This window comes from Bidens hawaiensis, unplaced genomic scaffold (genome assembly GCF_021521415.1).
Source record: "Bidens hawaiensis isolate Kalapana, Puna unplaced genomic scaffold, B.hawaiensis_p1.1 tig00000512_1, whole genome shotgun sequence".
NCBI lineage: Eukaryota > Viridiplantae > Streptophyta > Magnoliopsida > Asterales > Asteraceae > Bidens > Bidens hawaiensis.
This window is the reverse complement of record NW_027491033.1, coordinates 4379436-4400389: the sequence shown is the minus strand read 5'-3', so window position 1 is coordinate 4400389 and position 20954 is coordinate 4379436. Positions and strand designations below refer to the sequence as shown.

The window sequence follows — 20954 nt, the reverse complement described above, 5'->3', positions numbered from 1 at the left end:
ATAAATGACGTTTCTTTTTTAAGAAGAAACATATCATATACATTTCTTCTTGAAGAAGAAACATAACACATAGTTAGCAAATATAGAGAAAGATTTCATATCAAAAATATTTCATTCAAACAAAAGAACAATCAAGGTTTTAGCTATCAAAACCAGACTAAAGGTCTGTAGCCGGATTAAGAGACGATCCGGGTATTTATATAAACCTATTTTATTATAGGTCAATCATTTAATCAATCATTCATTCATTCACAAAGATTTTCAAATGAGATCACCACATCATTTAGAACAGACAGTCACAGGTGAATACGTTAAAACGTTTTCAATCAGTCAAGATAAACGGGTTGTTTATCTTAAACAAAGACAGTCAAATAAAGATTTATGGGATTATGTGATCCCTATTAACATACAAGATAGAAAATAAAATCAACTCAGACCGAGTACACATGTGTCTGGATCCAAACATAATCAATCTAGTCTATCAGTCAAGGCTACGTGGCCGCAGACTAGAGGTCATAATAAAAGTTCTCCAAAGGGTGTCAACTCCCGGAGAACCGTAATTGTGTGTGTATGGCAGTGGCACAATCCCAGAAATAATAGACGTTTATGCTGAGATTGTTTCATGAAAACTATCTTGTCAGTCAAAGAAAGGTTTTATAAAAATGTTTTTAGAGTCAACGATTCACCAGCATATCGCTGACGTATTTTCCCCCAAACGTTTCAGGAATTAAAGTTAGCACAAGTAGCAAGGAATTATAGCCATCCAAGAAGATAGATGCTCTCAAGGTAGAGATGGTTCAGTTTTAAATCATTAAAATATTGCAAAAAATGTTTATTTGTAAAATTCAACTAAGGTTTATAAATCAAAGTCTCGGGTAATTATTATTCGAGAAATCTTTCAAATAAGTTAATATTTTATTTAAAGGTTTATAATTAAACTAAATGTTTCAAAAAGATAAATTTATATTTTATTTTTTTAATGTAAAGACTTCCGCTAAATAACCGTAACTCTGATATATTTTCAAAACAGGTACCAACTATTGGTCACACGCATAGGCCCTAAGTGCGGGTGTGACAGAAAAAAAGGGTTGATGGATTCTATTTGTTTTAGCTTTATTTGATTTGAACTTTTAAAAAATAATGATTTTGTTGAGCCTGTTTTTGTTTGAGTTGGTTTTTGTTTAATGTTTGTCGTTTAAACGAAAGAAAAAAAGATTAGCGGTTTTTGTTGGTTTTTGTAATCATGAAAATCAATATTTTAAAATTCAAATATCTAATACACAGAACACGAAGATATTCAATGAAAATTTTCGTAATTCTATTGAATATTAACGCCCAATTAAACCATAAATTAGGTTTATCTTTGTTGTAATATTGGTTGGTCGACGAAGATCAAATACTGAAACCTCTGACCTTGATTTCAATCTTTATATATAATTAGTAGTATGGATTAATCTCTTAATTGTTTGAAAACTTTCAGACAAACCTAATTTGTCGATTACATGCGATTGATTTATCAGATAAGACATATTTCTCGTGATTGGAACTGGATTTGTATATCATTGTGAATGCCATTAAGTATAGAAAATTATAATCGTCCTATTCTCTATTCGATCGATCGATTAAATGCCCCTTCCGTATATGGACTCCATCCCCTTAATTAAGATTAATATCATGAGTTTTAAACTAAAACCCACTTAACTAATATAGTCCACTATATAAGATAGACATAATTACAGAAATTGTCCTTTATCTTTACCTCAAATTTCACTCGTGGTCCTTTATCTTCAAAATTGATGTTTTTTGTCCTTTACGTTTCAGAATCTTACAACGTTTGTCCTTTAGCCCTAACTCTGTTAAATTTCGTCGTTAAGTTGGGTCATGTGCAGCTCATGTGAGTGCATAACAGTAATATCACCCTTTTTTTATTTTCTTTTACTTTTAAACAAATAAAATTAAAATATTTGCATACATATTATATTACGAATAATTTAATCCCAAACATAAAAACCACACCACCGTCTCCCACCACCACTACATCCAACAACACCACCGTCGGCCACCACAACTATAGCCACCACCACCATCGACGACCACAGCAAGGAAGCTTGAACTAATGACAACGAGGCTGGAACGGATGGCAAGGAAGCTTGAACAGAAGATTTTACAGCAAAACCTAGCGGCGGTGGCGGCGGCGGGTAAGGTTCTGCCGTGCGCCGCGTCTCCGGCGAGCCACCATACACCATTTTTTTTCTCTCTCTCTGTCTCTCTCTCCCAGTCACCAACACTGCCACCACCACCGTCGTCCGACCAAAATGAAACCCAAACCAAAATCCATTCAGCATATTCCGGTAAATCGGAACCCTAACAGAAGCCCATTCATCGTCTTCGGCCAAATCGGAACACTAATCAAAGCTCCATAATAACACTCCTTGGGGTTTAGTTGTTTCAGGTAAATCGCAGATGTTGACGGGTGGGTGTTGAAGGGAGTTAGAATTTCAGGTAAATCCCGACGGTGAGGGTGGAGCATCCCATGGCTTCATCTTTATATCAAAAGGGCTTGAATACTAATGGGAGGAGAGGCAGAGACGGTGGTCGGAGGTTGGATGGTGGTGTGGTGTGGGGATAGGCAGTGGTGTGGTGTGGGGTGGGTGATGGTGCTTAAACAGGAGAAAGAAGAAGAGAGAGAGAGAGAGAGAGAGAGAGGGAGTTAGAGAGAGAGAGAGAGAGAGAGAGAATAAAAGGTGAAACATTTTTCTTTTTTTAAAATGTTTTTTCAAATTAACATGTAAAATGACTAATTTGCCCTCATGTGCACAGCACATAACCAAAGTTAACGAGAAAAACTAACTGGGTTAGGGTCAAAGGACAAACGGTGAAACATTTTAAAACGTAAAACACAAATTATGTTACTTTTAAACATAAAGGATATCCACTGAAATTGAGTGCAAAGATAAAGGATAATTTTTGTAATTCTGTCTATAAGATATTAAGGCCCGAGTTATTGTTTTAATAAGATAAAACTACAAATTTGTCCTTTGTATCAAGTTTCATTGATTTTCCTTTATGTTTAAGTTAACATGATTTGTACTTTATGTTTCCGAATGTTGCACCGTTTGTTTTTTTACCCTAATCAAATTACTTTTTTCTAGTTAAGTCGGGTCATGTTTCTTGCGCATGAGGGCAAACTCTCTCTCTCTCTCTCTCTCTCTCGTCCACCACCAACCCATAACCACCGCCGGCCACCATCCAACCTCCAAGAAACACCAACATCTCTGCCTCCCCTCCCCTTCTTTCTATCGTCTTCTTCATCACCTCTTAATACAAAAATGAAGCCGCTAGAAGCTCCACCATAACCACCACCACATAAATCAAAGATTGGTAACAATTAGGGTTGTTGAAAACGAGGCCCTAATCGGTCACAGAGGCTCTAGAATTCGTTAGTCCTTATCGTTGATAAGAAGATGCAAATAAAAGCAAATTAGATAAGGCCCGACATTAACAGGATGAATAACACTACCACTACCAAATCATTCCCATGTAATATTAAACCAAGAATCCCTTTGCTTGCCATCCTTTTCCCTCAAATCTTTCATTTGAAATCGAAATTTTCGTTGTTGTCGTTGCACGAACTCCGCCGCTATCAATCGGACATCGATTAGACGAAAGTAAAACACTACTCGTTTTTGCATTATGCACAAAATCCATGTTATCTCGAACATTAATTGTTACCTTGCAGGTTTAATTTTAAAGCGAAAATAAGAACAATTTCTAGGTCTTGGTCGCCTGAAACGGTTTACAACAACGACGTATCTACAGTGAAATGTTTTCCGGTTGAAGGGGTGTTTAGAAAAGCTTTTTAAATTGCTTTTATGCTTATTTGCTTTTTAAAAAGCAAAAGGAACTTTTGAAAAACTTCATTTTAAAGCTTTTAGATTTGCTTACCAAACACTTTTTACTTTTTAACAAACAAATAGCAAATAAGCAAATTTTAAAAAAAAATTGTTTTTTTATTAAAATATTTTTAATTAAAAATGGAAAAATGACCAATTTGACGGAAAAAATAAATGGGTCAGAACTAAATGACAACAGTGTAGTATTTGTAAACATAAAGTGCAAATCAGGTCAATTTTTAACATATGGGACAAAATATGAAATTTTGTACAAACATAAAGGACAATCTGTAATTATCTATATATATACTACTAGTTTTTATCTCTCATACTACGAGGGTTGTTTTATATTATTTGTTTTTAATAAACGTTAACAACTTTTTTATACGTTTATATATTTTAAAAAAAATTGCATCATAAAAATAAGCATATTTTTCTCTTTAATTTGAGCATTGTATTGTCATAGTTTTATTTAGTTAAAAAAATAACATTTTAATAGGGTGTTTGTGGTATGGTTTTGGTGGTTTTCAAATTAACCCGTGAACCAAACTGTTAGTAACGATTTTCTGTCATTGAAAACCAAAACCGAACCTTTGAAAATTGAGAACGACTGGCCAAAAGCTAGAGAAAAAATCAGTTGTTAAATTAAAGAGTAAACTGCGATTTTCGTCCTCGTGGTTTGTCCAAATATACAGTTTTAATCCAATAGTTTCAAGTTTTCGATATTGTTCCTGTGGTTTTGATTCACTTGCAACTAAACCTGAATTCATTAACCTTGTTAAGTCTAGTCGTTAAACCCATCAACTTGCCCCTCACGTGATGGGCAGTTTTGTCATTTTTCTCCTAAAATAAACCTCAGTCCTAATTCGCAAGCCCCCTCACTGAGGGGCTCGGGTGTATTTGGGAAAAAAAAGGACCAAACTGTTCCTCAAGTGAAGTGCGCGTTGATGGGTTTAACTAATAGACTTAACGAGGTTAATGAATTCGAGTTTAATTGAAAGTGAATCGAAACCACAGGGACGAAAATCACAAATTTGAAACTATTAGACTAAAACCGTGAATTTGAACAAACCACATGAACGAGAACCACAGTTAACTCTAAATTAAATGTTCCATCCGTATATGGACTTCATTCCCTTAATTAAGATTGATGTGATGGGTTTTAAAGCAATATCCATTTAATTAGTAGAGCCTACTAGATAAGGGGGGAGGGGTGGTTCCATTTTCCTCACACACACCACCCAATGATGATGTGCCACATCACAAGCTCCAAATCTATCACATTTGATGGATTTTGTGTAAGGCCCCGTTACCGGTAGCCCTACTTTCGTGTTGGATTTACTCATAAACGCAGTTCTAAATATCAGAGTTAATTAAAACATTCGCGGAATATAAAAGTTTTCATAAAACATTTCATAACAAACACGTCTTGTCTTAAAACATCATTTTGTCTTTCAAAATAAACGAAACATTAAACTTAAACGTCTTGAGTCTTCTGATGCCAGCTTCTTATTCAGTGCCACGTGTCTCCTCAAGCGAGCTGCCTCATCCTACTCACCTGTGTGCATACTAAAAGTCAGCTACGCTGAGTGAGTTCTATTTAATCATACACTATACAATACACATAAACTTATATTCTTTCATTCATACTTTCTTACTTTCATACTTTCTTTTGTATTAACTTACTTTCATATCTTACATTATAAAGAGCATTACGCCCTACATTCCTCGAGTATTATTAGGGCTCGGTACCCTCCTTCCTCGAGTATTATTAGGGCTCGGTACCCTCTTTCCTCGAGTATTATTAGGGCTCGGTCCCTCTTTCCTCGAATATTAGTAGGGTTCGGTTCCCTAGTTCTCGAATATTAGTAGGGTTCGATTCCCTCTTCGTTACCATACAACCATCCTTTCCTTCTTTTATTAACTTTATCACATTCATACACATAAGCATACATATCATACTTACCTTATACTTAGCGTTACAACCTGACAGTACGTGCAATATCCGAAGATCGTTCACGTACCATCAAGCAATCATTCATACATATCACATCATTCACATAAGGCATACACTTATCTCTTAGGATAAGCGTATTAACAAACATATCGAGTATGCACACAGCCCCGAAAACATAACACATAAATGGGGCTAGAAACTCACCTGAACACGGTTACGTTCACCGTTAATCGTAATCCCTTTCCTCAGTTGTGCACGGCTGACTGTATAACAAGTATACATATCAATTAACTATCACTACTTATATCATCTTTCTAGTCTTAATTACTACCCACAACGAAAGGGGTCCGGGGGCAGCGCCCCTGGCAGCGGGGTCTAGGGGCGGCAGCCCCTAGCAGGGTCCAAGGGGCAGAGCCCCTGGCTGGGGTCGAGCTGCCAGGTTAGCTTGGAAAAATTTTATTTACATTAACTGTCTTAACACATTTTTCATTAGTTTTTTTTTTAATTTATTTTCTAATCGAACTTGGCTTTAGGCGAAGTTAAACCTTAGGCGAACTTAGCTTTAGGCGAAGTTAAACCTTAGGCGAACTTAGCTTTAGGTGAAGTTGTCATCAGGCGAACTTGGCTTTAGGCGAAGTTAAGCCTCAGGCGAACTTAGCTCTAGGCGAAGTTGTCATCAGGCGAACTTAGCCGTAAGCGAAGTTATCAATTAGGCGAACTTGGCCTCAGGCGAAGTTATCGCTTTGAAGGCGAAGTTATCACTTTGAAGGCGAAGTTGCCCAGTTGCAGGCGAAGTTGCCCAGATCAGCCGTTGTTTTGGTTTTTATTGAGCATTTTGGCGATTTCAACACCCTTGTTAAGGTTCGACATCACCCACTACGCTTCCCGACCATTTTCGGTCGTATCTACACTATAAAACTTGGATCTTTAAACTTTAAAGATCAAGAATCATACCTTTCTGAGCTTGTTTGGATCTTGTTTAACTTGTTAACACAACTAATCGCTCTCTATCTCGGATCTGGCTCGGTTCTTCCCTCAGCCGGCGGCGGTGTTGGTGTGTGGTGTGTGTGTTTTGGAGTGTTAGAGAATATGGTGAAATGAAAGATATTTTAGAGTTTAGGGGATATTTATATCCCTTAAATCCCATGGACCTAAGGCCCATTCTCATTTAACCCATCTCAATTAATCCAAGTCCATGATCCGCTTCTTACTCGATATCCAATAATTAACGCGAAATCACTAAACATAACTTTTTTATTCAACATTAAAATTTTAGGATGTTACATTTTGGAAGGGGTGGTGTGGTGTGGGGTGGTGTGGTGTGATAGGTTTTGGTATAGATACGTACATATATATATAGGTTTTTGTGTGAGTGAGAGGAGTGTATTTGGGTATATATATATATATATAGAGAGAGAGAGAGAGTTCCATCATTCAAACCCACTATATGCGTGATGGCCATCACGTAAATCTCATCACTCAAGCTTGATAAGGTAGTGGCGGCGGTGTGCTAAGAGCCATCACGCGTGATGGGAGCTCCATCACGCGGTGCCCCGTCCCCCCTTATCTAATAAACAAAAATAATGATGCTTAGGTGTCCTAACCATATTTAATCCTAGCCTAAATTTATTTCCTAATTTTCTAATCTCTCACCACATTCATCCTAGCTATCCATTGATCATAGGTAAAACCATTTTGTCCTAAGGGTTATAACTTAGAAAATTAGGAGGAAAATTAGACTATGAATGTAAACCTAAATAAATTTATTTTATCATTTGTATATTTCATCTAGCTCTAGAACTCTTGTCATACACGAGCTTTGTCAATGTTTAAATTAATAAAATTAATTATTTGAAACAAAAAGAAAATGCAAAATAAAAACATAAATAAAAAATGTTGATTATGTTTATAGTCCTAATAATACTAAATAATACATACTTGTGATAAAACAACAAATGTTGTATATAAAAAGATTTTCTCTAATTTGTAAAATTAAGATTTTATATTTCTTATTATTTGTACTATACAATTCATTTACTTTTTTCATTTAATTTTTTGTCTTTATTTCAAATAACAAACTTTATTAATTTTTAACATTTTGACAAATCCCGTATAATACACGGGTTAAAAAGCTAGTATATAATACAAAAGAATTGCAATTACACTAAAGTATAGCGAAATGCTAGGAAATAACATGAAACAATTTTACATAAATAAAGAAAGAGAAAAACAAAGTATATCCCACACTCTTAAAACGCTAGGAAATATTAATACGAACAAAATCAGAGTCATTAGCCACCATCGCCAGTTCATCAACCGCCAGCCTTTCGATAGTCGCCAATGTTCGTCCGCCGGCCACTTCTGCTCTCAGAGCTCATCGCCATCACGGCACCACCGTTTGCGGGTCCAATAACTTAGTCAAATGCACTCTTCGTATCTTATTCACTTTTGATTTTAGGGTTTATATGCAATTGTGCTATGGTTCATGAATTCTAACCTTCTTAATCCAAAACACATCATCTTAATTAAATACTTTCTTAGTTCCATTATAAATGTTCATATTTTTTATCTGTCTCATTACAAATGTCCACTTTCAGAATTTATTAGCCAATTTTCAAGTTTATTCTTAAACACACACAACTAACATTAAAATAAACAATATTGATGGACTCAATTTCCAAGAGCATTATTGTCATTTGTCAAGCAAAAAAATAATCATTCAATCTACCTTGAACTTTGTGTTTTCAAACCATGACACTTAAAGAGAAACGAAGGGAGTATAAAATTAAGCACTTGTTTAATTATATATAAAGTTAAACACTTGAGATAATAATCATAAACATAGTCATCTCCCAATCGACGGTAAGTTAGTCTAATAATATCAACGAAGCACAAGTTAGATTTGTTGTTAGTTGAAGCGTGACTTTATAGAACATACTTTTATTGAAATGAACTGAAATTAACCAATAAAATTTTTAAAAAATAAAAATAAATGTTAGATTGGTTATTACAAAATATAAAACAAACACTAACGAACATAAATTAACACATTATTAAACGTTCACGAACACAACCTCTATTCATGTCCATTCATTTAACTAGATGAACAAAATTACAATAACATCATTCGATATCCAATTTAAAGGGAAAATTCTCAAAATGACTTACCTTGGAAAGAGATTCCACTTTTGTTCCTTGAGTTTTAGAATTCCGAAAATATCCCCTCTAACTAATATCGAAATGCTCATAAAATTTGACCTGTACGATTTTAAATAAAATTTATGCCATAAGCATGTTTTATCGGTATATTCGAAATAATATAAAACTTTATATATTAAAAGTTATAAAAAAACAAATATAAGTATAATTAGTTATATTATTAAAAAATTAAACAAGAGACTAACACGCCGTTGACCATATGTTTGGATACCTAACTCATCTTTGGCGATGTGTTGGAAATCTAACGCATCTTTGATGAAATGTTTACAAAGACGTCATCAAAATTGCGTTAGATTTCTAACATATCATCAAAGATGAGTTAGAGAGAGACATTTTTAAAATTCTAAAATTTAAGAGAGAAAAGTATAATCTTTTTTCAAAATAGGTCCATTCTAGAAATTATTCCCCATTTTAACTTAACATAATATCTTTGTGAGAGATTCAACCTCTCTTTCCGCACCAACTGTTTTATCATTTGTTAATAAATTGTGCTTTTCAGCGTTGAAGTTCATGAAGGATGATATAGTAGCTGTCATTGGTCCATTTAGTTCTTTGGCGGCTCATGTACTTTTAAATCTTGCAAATAAACTCCATGTCCCGTTTCTATCATGCTTAGCATTAGACCCCTCACTCTCACCTCTTCAATACCCCTATTTCATCCAGACTGCCCCTAATGACCTTTACCAAATGACAGCCATTGCGGAAATGGTTAGCTATTTCGGTTATCGAGACGTGACCGCCATATATACAGATGGTGACCAGTTCAGGAACAGCATGTACGCATTAAGTGATCAACTATGGGAGAGACGTTGTAAGCTTTCTTACAAAGCACCATTGTCACCCGTCTCAGTATCTCCACAAGATATTCATCGCACTTTAGTCCACATTCGGTCAATGGAATCTCGTGTTGTTATTGTACACACTTACCCTAATGCGGGTCTTTTGGTTTTCAAAACCGCTAAGAGGCTTGGCATGATGAATAAAGGATATGTTTGGATTGCAACCACTTGGTTATCAAGTATTTTGGATTCCACTGGTATTAATTCCACAAATGCACAGATTTTACAAGGAGTTCTCACTCTCCGGCCCCACGTTCCGGATTCGGGTCAAAAACTAGAGTTTGTAAAAAGGTGGAGGAGTTTGAGTAATGGGTCAATCGGGTTGAACATGTACGGGTTATACACGTACGATACTCTTTGGATGATTGCACGCGCGCTTGGCAAGTTTTTTAACGAAGGTGGTAACATTTCTTTCTCTAACTATTCTCGTATATCGGATTCAAATGGAACAAAAGGTTTGAATTTTCCAGCACTTGGTGTTTTTGATGGAGGAAAACAATTGCTTACCAACTTATTACAAACAAATATGAGTGGGCTAACAGGACCGATCAGGTTCACTCCTGACCGGTCCATGATAAACCCTTCTTTTGATGTCATCAACGTGGTTGGGAACCAGGTCCGGGTTCTTGGATACTGGTCGAATCACTCTGGGCTACCGGTCCAGTATCCAGAGACTCTTTATGAAAAACCATTGAACCGATCTTTTTCTAATCGACATTTAAGAAGTGTGGTATGGCCTGGGAACACAACCGAAAAGCCCCGTGGATGGGAGTTTTCAAATAACGGGAGATCTTTAAGAATTGGAGTTCCGTTCAGAGCAAGTTTTAAGGAAATTGTTTCACAAGTTAACGGTTCACATGAAATTCATGGTTTTAGCATAGACGTTTTTCTTCTTGCATTGAAATTGATTCCATATTCGGTTCCTTATGAGTTTGTCACATTTGGGGATGGTCACAAGAACCCGAACTACACCGAGTTTGTGAATGAAGTTGCAAACAAAGTAAGTAAAGTATAGAGTAAACTGTTAAAATCGCCTATAATAAAAACCTTTTCGATGAAAGCCACAAAAGTGACTAAAATTCAAGGACAATTTTAGCAATTTACTATATGATACTTGCATTGTGTTATGTTCTTTCCAAATATGATATTTGTATATTATGCAGGTGTTTGATGTTGCTATCGGTGATATTGCAATCATCACTAAACGTACAAAGGTCGTTGACTTCACACTGCCTTATATTGAATCAAGTTTAGTTATAATGGTACCAATAAACAAACGAGACTCAAGTGTTTGGGCTTTCTTGCGCTCTTTTACTCCACTAATGTGGGCCGTAACTACAAGTTTCTTCATCATAACTGGAGGTGTTTTGTGGATACTCGAACATGAGCAAAATAAAGAATTTGGAGGCCCACTCAAGCAACAGTTACTCACCATCTTCTGGTGAGTAGTTTCGATTTTGATATCGCTTTATGTGTTTATGTCTTTATTGAATCTGACAAAGTAGGCTAGCAACGGGTCAAAACGTGTTAATGAAACAAAGAAAAAAAAACAAGTATCAACATGGCCACTATATGTAATTTTATATCCTCTATTTTGGGTACTCTTACAATAAGCTAATGTGTTAGTAAATGTGATTACAAGTCTTGTTGTTGATGTTTTCAGGTTTACCTCAGCAACATTGTTTTTCGCACACAGTAAGTTTCAAACCTTTGTCTAGTGTGTTAGTTTCAATCTGTTGACTTATTACCTGATACAATAGATGATATTGATTTCTTTTAGAGGAAAACATGGTGACCACCCTTGGTCGAGTGGTTCTCTTAACCTGGCTCTATGTGGTTCTAACTATAACCTCAAGTTACACTGCTAACCTCACATCCATGTTAACTGTTCAACAACTTTTATCTCCAATCCGGGGAATTGAGTCATTGATCTCAACCAATGAACGTATCGGGTTTCAAGTGGGATAGTTTGCTGAGAATTATATGATTGAAGAACTCAACATTCCAAAATCAAGACTTATGCCTCTTGGTTCCCCGCAAGAGTATGCTGAGAAACTCGGGACGGGAATAGTTGCTGCCATTGTTGATGAGAGACCCTACATTGACCTTTTCCTTTCAACTAACTGCGGATTTCAAGTTGTCGGTGAAGAGTTCACCGCAAGCGGTTGGGGATTCGTAAGTATCCCTATTCACATATTTGACTTTTATTGAGTTCAATTCCTCATTGTGAATGAGAACCAAAAGCTACACACATTATAGTTCATAACTATAATGTGCATCATGTAGCTTTTAAATTTTAAATGTGTTAAGGCTTACCGTCTTTAAAAGTAAAGATTATGCAACTATTTTTAGGCATTTCCGAGGGACTCCCCATTGGCCGTTGACATGTCAGCTGCCATACTAACATTATCCGGAAATGGTGCGCTTGAAAAGATTCGGGACTATTGGCTCGAGAGGAAAACTTGTGACACGGTAGAGTCAGAACAAATTCAACTAAAAGGCTTGGGAGGACTCTTTCTCATATTTGGAGTTGTTTGTGCTCTGGCCCTTCTTATATACTTTTGCAATATCCTTCACGAGTTCAAGAAACACAATCCCGCCCTCGGTATCGGGTCTCGCTCGTTGACCAGGTTTTTATCCTTAATAGATGAGAAAAAAGAGGTTTCAAAGAACAAGCTAAAGAGAAAGAGGGAGATGTCCATATCTCAACTCCTATAGAGAAGTTTTTAAAACGGAAAATACGGCCCTAAGTTTATTTTGTCTTTTGAAATGACATCTAACACATATATATTTTACAACAACTATTGTCTACTTAACCCATTCATCAAGTTATAAGCTTTTACATATTAGACGATACTTGAGAAACAATTTACAAATGGTAGTATAAATTTAAAACTTATAATATGAGAAACATCAAGTTATAAGTTTTTTTTTATTTATAAAGTTGGCTTTTCAAAAAAAAATGTGTTCTCAATCCGTCCCTGAGAGTTTTATCATCCATGATTTGTCCGTGAAAACTGTAGACCAAAACAATCCCACATGTTAATATAACAACATATAAGAATCAAAGCATAAGTATATACGTCAAAACCAAAACAAAATGCATGAATTTAAACGAGAGCTTACTATGCTAGATATCATCCTCATCAGAATGTTTCTCTGTGTAGGGTGTAACCCTACGACCATAGCTGGGAAAATTCTAAAATTTCCGATTCTAATCGCGATATCCACAACTAAATAAAGGTAATTGATAATATGAAATAATATCTCAACGTGATTCATAGTTAGAAATCGTTGTTATATGGCAATAAACCAAATCCATACATACATTCAAAATTAATCATTGCTTTATCATCAACTTTTATTCCCTACATCTCGTAAGCATATATTTTTTTATTAAACATAATACATTGTCTAAAATTGAAAGATAATATATCCACATGCTTGAATCATTATCATTTTGTTAATCATGTATACACTTTGACCAATTTTTGGGCCAATGTAATCCCCCCTCCGTATTACACATAGCTGAAAATCATGAATTTTTTAGCGAAACACACATAATACCATAACAAACATTTCATATTATTCTACAAAAATTCCATAAAATATGAGATAATTATGATCTGTACCCCTGTGCTTTATAGGTGGGTGCATTTTGTAGGTCCGATTCTTAATTTGAGTGATCTGTGCCATCGTGGATTTAGGGTGGACACAGGTTAACTCCGTCCGTTAGTTTTGCATGTTAGTGTCCATTAACATTAAAGTTAAGGGTATTTTCGTTTTTTAACACGAAATACTGGTTAATATGATTGTGCCTGTCTGGTTTCCAGTTCGAAACATATGTGACCGCTCCCACATTTTATGAGCAATATCTAACCACCTGATACACCACTTCTTCTTCTTCACTCACCTTCCTAAACATTTACATTTCTTCCTCACCTTAGTTTCCAACTCCAACTCTTTAAATGCCCACCTCCAACACCCGAAACTCTATCACACAAGAACCACTGTCGCCCCGTCGCATAATAAGTGTGAATTGTTAATTTAAAGGGAAATTAAGCCGGAGAGTCATAGATGGAAATTCTTGTTAGCACAGGAGTATTAATTGTCCATCAGAAAGGGGCATAATAGTCATTACAACATAAAGCTATCATCTAGTTCACATATGGACCAGGGAGAGATCTCTTTCATATGAAAGGATATTGTTTTGAACTTCTGATATGAAATTTGGGAAGAAAAGTATGAAGTAGAGGAAGTTAGTATTTAATATGTTTGATCGATGTATTTTTTTAATGGGCTTAATTTTTTAAATTGATTTGATATGAAATTTGGAATTATATTTTTTTTGAATAGACGAAAGTACCACTCATGTGTGGGAGTTGTTAACGACATTGGTTAACTCCGTTTGGAACTTGTACACAAATACCGTTCATGTAACTAACTCATATATTCTATTTATATATATTATATATTTAGCCAAATGACACCACTTGGTATCCATTCATGTTACAACTATACAAAATTATCAGATTTCTTAGCACTAGACATTTAGGTCTAAATGTCTAATCATTTATTCACATTTCACTCTTCATCAAACTCTGCTTGAATTCGGTTTGACCGATTCCTCGAGTCAACTTCTCTACCATTGACGTGACCCATGGACATCTCTCTCTTTCTCTTCAACTTGCTCTTTGACACCTCTTCTTTCTCATCTGCAAACGATAAAAACTTCCGCACTGACCGGGACCCGCTTTTAGAAGACGGGTCCTGGAGTACAGAATGATGTTTCCCAAACTCCCGAACCGTCATACAAAAGTATATAAGGAGAGCCAAAGCACACACCACTCCAAATATTAAAAAGAGCCCCCAAAAGCTTTCTAGTTGAAGTTCGTCCGAGTCAGCGTTTGGCAGGGCGCATGTTTTTTTCTTTAGCCAATAGTTGTGAATCTTTTGAAGCTCGCCGTTCTCGGATAATGTTAATATGGCGGTTGACATGTCAACTGCTAATGGGGAGTCCCTTGGAAATGCCTGCGAAAGTTTGACTTTATGGTCAACCATACTACACTTGAAAGTCAAAATCGACATGGATATGCTTTCATTAAAACGGAATTAAGGTGACACGCATTATATTTACTTATGAGCGGGTCAAGCGAGACAAATGGATCAGAAAGTTAATAAAACCGAACAGCTAAAACAGGTCAACACTCTGAATTTGACGCACACAATCTCCTAAACTGTGTCATTCCGAGAATTTTATCTTATGCTGAGCCATTAATAGGCATGATCGATTAAGGGGTAGCCTAGAATCGGTCAACATGTTTCTAAAACATACCCATTATTAAGTTAACTAAAATATTTGAACCAGACAGCCCCTTAGTAAGTAACATGAGAACCAGAACACTTACAAATCCCCAACCGCTTTTAGTGAACTCTTGACCAACAACTTGAAACCCGCAATTAGCAGAAAGGAACAGATCGATGTAGGGTCTCTCATCAACAATGGCAGCAACTGTCCCCCCCCCCCGAGTTTCTCAGCATACTCTTGAGGGGAACCAAGAGCCATAAGTCTTGACTTTGGTATGTTAAGTTCCTCGATCATATAATTCTCAGCAAACGAACCCACTTGAAACCCGATCCGTTCATTAGTCGATATCAACGACTCAATCCCCCTAATCGGTGATGAAAGTTGTTGAACGGTCAGAATTGACGTCAAGCTGGCAGTATAACTTGAATTGATTATCAGAACCACAAAAAGCCAGATGAACAGAACCAACCGACCGAGAGTGCTCACCGTGTTTTCCCCTGAAAATAGTTTGACCCGCTCATATGTCAACGGGTTGAAAATTGAAATTGACACCAGTAGAATATATAGCTAGTTCAGAGGTTTATATACTTACTGTGTGAGAAAAACATAGTTGACAAGGTAAACCTGCAAAACAACAACAATAAAATGAGTAAATGACCATTCTGCCCCTCAACAGAAAGCGAACAAATAAAGCTGCTCACCACAAGATGGTGACTAACTGCTGCTTGGGTGGGCCCCGAAACTCATCGTTCAACCTGTGTTCGAGTATCCACACAACAACTCCAATTATGATGAAGAAAACCGCGGTGATGGCCCACATTAGTGGAGTAAAAGGCCGAAAGAAAGCCCAAGCATTCGAGTCTATTTTCTTTATAGGGACCACTACGACCAAACCCGATTCTATGTATGGTTGCGTGAAATCAACAGTCTTTGTGCGGTTGGTGATAATTGCAATATCACCAACTGCAGCATCAAAGACCTGCATAAATACAAAAAATTTAAAAAAAAATTACGAGTAAAAAATTATTAATAACTTTTTTAAACTTACATTATATGCAACTTTACTCACAAACTCGGTGTAACTCGGATTCTTGTGCCCATCCCCAAACATGACAAACTCATAAGGAACCGGATATGGGACCAACTTTATCGCAGCAAGAAAAACATCTATGCTAAACCCATGAATATCATGTGACCCGTTAACTTGAGTAACAATTTCCTTAAAACTCACTCTCTTCGGGACTCCAATCCTTAATGCTCTCCCGTTATTTGAAAACTCCCATCCACGAGGCTTCTCTCTCGTGTTCCCGGGCCATACAACACTTCTCAACCGTTGATTATCATAAGAACGGTTTGCTGGTTTTGCATAAAACATCTCGGGAGATTGAGTCGTTAGCCCAGAGTGGTTCGACCAGTACCCTAGAACCCGACCCTGGGTCCCAACCACGTTGATAATATCAAAAGACGGGTGGATCATGGACCGGTCAGGAGTGAACCCGACCGGGCCCGTTAGCCCTGTCATGTTTGTTTGTAATAAGTTGGCACGCAATTGTTTACCGCCATCAAAAATACTAAGTGCTCCAAGGTTCAAATCTTTTGTTCCCTTTAAACCCGTTAAACGGGGATCATTAGAGAAAGAAATGTTCCCACCTTCGTTAAAAAACTTGTCAAGCGCGCGTGCAATCATCCAAACGGTATCATACGCGTATAACCCATACGGGTTCAACCCGATTGACCCGTTACTCAAAAGCTTCCACCTTTTTTCAAAAACCCGTTTTTGACCCGAATCCTGTACGTGGGGCCGGAGTGTGATCACCCCTTGTAAAGCCGATGCATTTCTAGAACTAATACCCGTAGAATCCAAAACCGTTGATAACCAAGTGGTTGCGATCCAAACATACCCTTTTTTCATCATGCCAAGATTCTTAGCAGCTTCAAAAATCGAAAGGCCCGTTTTGGAGTAAGTATGTACAACAACCACACGAGCTTCCATTGACCGGACGTTGACCAACGCGTTATGAATATCCTGTGCAGAATATGATGATTCGGGTGGTAAAGCTGCTTTGTAAGAAAGCTTGCAACGTTTCTCGGATAGTTTATCGCCTAATGTGTATATGCTGTTCCTAAATTGGTCATCATCAGTGTATATGGCGGTCACTTCGTGGTAACTGAAATAACTAACTATTTCAGCAATTGCAGTCATTTGGTAAAGATCATTAGGGGCTGTTTGGATGAAATAAGGGTACTGGAGAGGTGAAAGTGAGGGGTCTGATGCTGTGAACGATAAAAATGGGACGTGTAGTTCGTTTGCAAGATTTGAAAGCACATGAGCCATTACAGAACTCTGTGGACCAATAACAGCTACAATATCAGCCTCCATGTACCTCAATGCTGAAAAATAATCAAAAGTATAAAGAACTAGATATATCTCATTTGTATCTATAAAGTATATTAAGAATTCACTATTTGACCCTTAGAAACTAGAATAGCGGTTAGCTTATTCAACCTGCAGTTTAATTTACTGTCAACTCATCAACCCGTTTAAAACTAAAACAGAAAGATTTAAAATTTCCACGAAAATATTAAGTTTTTGAGTTGTCATGTTTAACCTGTTTAATAAGCATGTTGTGTCTTGTTGACTTGTTCGACACATTCAATGAAACGGGTCGTGATAGGGCCCACATGTTTTACACGTTCAACTCTAACTAAAATGGGTTGACCCGATTAAAACTAGAATGAAAATGTTGAATATGTATTTTGTAAGATCAACATGCCTGCGACCTGTTAAACCCAATCATTACAACTCGTTTACTAGCTGTTAACCCATTTTACACATTTAGATGTATGGGTTACACGATTTTAAGTGGTGATCAGTTCATCAGTTCAAGCGCCAACCCGACCCGGTCGCCACTCCTAAATTAGAAACTAAAACCTTAGAAAATAAGGGTAAAGCAAGAAAACATGGTTACAGATCAGCAACTCTCATTACTCAAATAATCACTTCAAAACACACACCCAATCTTTTTTAAAAAAAAATTATATAATATCACTAACTCTTAAATTTTCACCGAATTTTATTTTTGCAAAATTTCTTTATATTTTCAGGATCCCATGTTTGATATACTACAAAATTAATTCATTAATTTACAAAATCATGAACTAAATATTTTCTTTTAGCAAACATTTCTTGAATCTTGAAATTCAACCATACTGATTTCAAACTTGAAAAACCTATAAAGATAGTAACTTTACCTCCAACAATACTGAGAAAGCCACTAAAGTTTGCATCATGAACCGAAAGACTCAATCTTTTTCCCGGCAAAATATTAGGATCAGAGTTGACATCATCCACAGCTGCCTTCATTGCAATAGTTGACACCTTCCCATTAATAGTTTTCACAACCACAATTGTCCCAATGTTGACAGTATCCATCTTTGAAAACACAAGTGATAGTAATAATAATAATAATATTCCAGTTATCATCACAAAGATTAAACCCCTCATGGTGATAAATGTTAACTAGTCACAGAACCTGATACCAACAAGTCCTTCAAATCCATCAGGAACAAAAGGGTTGTATTCTTTTTAAGGAAATAAATAAAAAGCTTAAAGTAACAAGAATACTTCAAAACACAAAACCCATGAAGCAAAATTAGTATCTTTGATTAAAATAAGTTAAAATAAATAATAATTAGGTGTGTATTGTGTGGGTAGCATGTGAGAAAAGAAACCATGGCAGCTTTGAATGAAGGTGAAGAGTAGGTTGGTTAGAGGGTAAAACAAAATCTAGTGGTGAAGATGGAGTATGATAATGGGGTTGGTGGATTTGACTTGTACTGAAAACAATTGATGAAATTAAGCCTAGGTTTTCCACTATTATTAGTTAGTGGAGATGTAGCTCTCTATACTATTGTCTCTCTTTTTTGGTGGTTTTTTTTCTCATCTTATTGTGGTTTGAATTGTTTATTATGTTGGGGGAATGTTTTTGCCTCCTTTGTGAAGTTTTGATAAAATTATTTAAAAGAATGCCATAGTTGGCCAATCAACTTGACCAATAAACACGCCCACTCAATTTTATTCATTCAAATATAAGTTTTATAGTACTAGAGGAGTCTACAGATATGATAATGTGACGAAGAATACATATGCTATTAATCTACTCAAGTTAAAAATACTAAAATACTTATTTTTTTTATGATGTAGTTTCTTTTAAAAAGTATTGACTTATAAAAAATATTATAGTCATTTAAAAGTCAAATAGACGTTGGTTTAATAATTAAATTAAAGAAATATACGAATAAAGACGAGAGAATAGGTTATAACTTATAAGTATTACTTACATATTGAAAACTTGAGATATACAAGGGACTTTGACTTTTGATAAACTTTTCATTCTTGATTCTTGTGTTTGATTGTGTCAAAACACAAATATGCCATAAAATCATGCAGTGAGTGTTTTATCATATGGATTTCAATTTGCAATACTTAAATTTTAATTTTAAGAGGTCCTTTATCATGAATTATAATATAGTATAGATAATAAATTAAATTTAATTAATATAAAAGTCCGCTTTAAAAATAAAAGTATTTTCATGTAACATGAATTGAGAGCAAAATAGCAATCTATGACTGTCAACTATTTTAAAAATTAAAAAAAAAAAGAAAGAAAGCTTGAAGGTGTTATTTTGTAGTGAGATCTAATACATATCCACACGTTATGTGAAGAAGCAACAAAACAACCTAGAAAGTTATCTTTGAATATTGCCCATCCCATTATGTACTCTACCTATTTGAACGTAAGACCAAACATATTCCAATATGCTCATTTCTCTCACATGAAACACGCTTGAAGAAAAGCAAGTGAATTTGCTAAAGTAGAAAACACTATTGTATCGCACGATTGCTTTGCATCACCATGACACCGACTTTGTTTCATCAAACCCTAACTTTGATGTATCCTTACCGACTGAGTAAAGCGAACGTATCTGTCTCATCAAATCATATGCCGATTGGTTTTGTAGCAGAGAGTGTTATAATTTAACCGACTTTGTCTCGTCAAACCCTAAATTTTGTATCTTTATCATGTTCGCTTTAACTGATCGATAAAGAATTTTACCACTACGTCGACTTCCACCTTTTGTTTGTGTATAAATAGGCTCGTACATGGTTGTTTTTCAACCTTATTTGTCTCATTAAACCAAAAAATTGTTTGTGATTTTCTCCATTTTCACTCGAACTTTATCTTCTTCAAAACAAACATCGATATCTCTATCAACCTTTCAAGAATATTTATAACACGTTGATAGGCTAAGATTTTAAAGACTCAACTCTTAATTCTTGAGTATCATGTAAAGCTAAATATTTTGTGATCACCATCGGGGAAAAAAGTTTGATTTTACATTTGCACTTTGCATGTTTTATATTCTTTGAGCATAAACATGTTGAATTTGTTTTTATGAAATCTTATATCTTTCTTGTTTATGTTTGGTTTATTCTACTGATTAATTAACAAACGTAGCAGTGGTTTCCCCAACTATGCCTAACCACTCATTGTGGTGTTAACACTAAATCAAAGCAATGTCAATGTCACAACACATATCGTTTAGGAAAGCAAATCTAAATTGGTGATTGTTATCAACCTATGAATCTATGATGGTACTTTTTTTGCTTCCATTTGTCTCATCTTTTATATATATATATATATATATCTTTTATTCTTTATTTACTTGTTGTTTAA

The 20954-nt window shown here is 35.6% G+C and overlaps 2 pseudogenes across 1 annotated transcript; one reads left to right on the top strand and one right to left on the bottom strand.

Moving 5' to 3' along the window:
* Window positions 1–2116: 2116 nt before the first annotated feature.
* Window positions 2117–12626, top strand: LOC143635000 (glutamate receptor 3.2-like; annotated as a pseudogene).
* A 1808-nt stretch (window positions 12627–14434) lies between these two features.
* Window positions 14435–19324, bottom strand: LOC143634492 (glutamate receptor 3.2-like; annotated as a pseudogene). The gene is made up of 6 exons (XR_013153866.1): window positions 18469–19324; window positions 16265–17607; window positions 15918–16195; window positions 15809–15840; window positions 15317–15713; window positions 14435–14939 (listed from the first exon to the last, which is right to left on the bottom strand). The product of XR_013153866.1 is annotated as a glutamate receptor 3.2-like (transcript).
* Between the last annotated feature and the right edge of the window lie 1630 nt (window positions 19325–20954).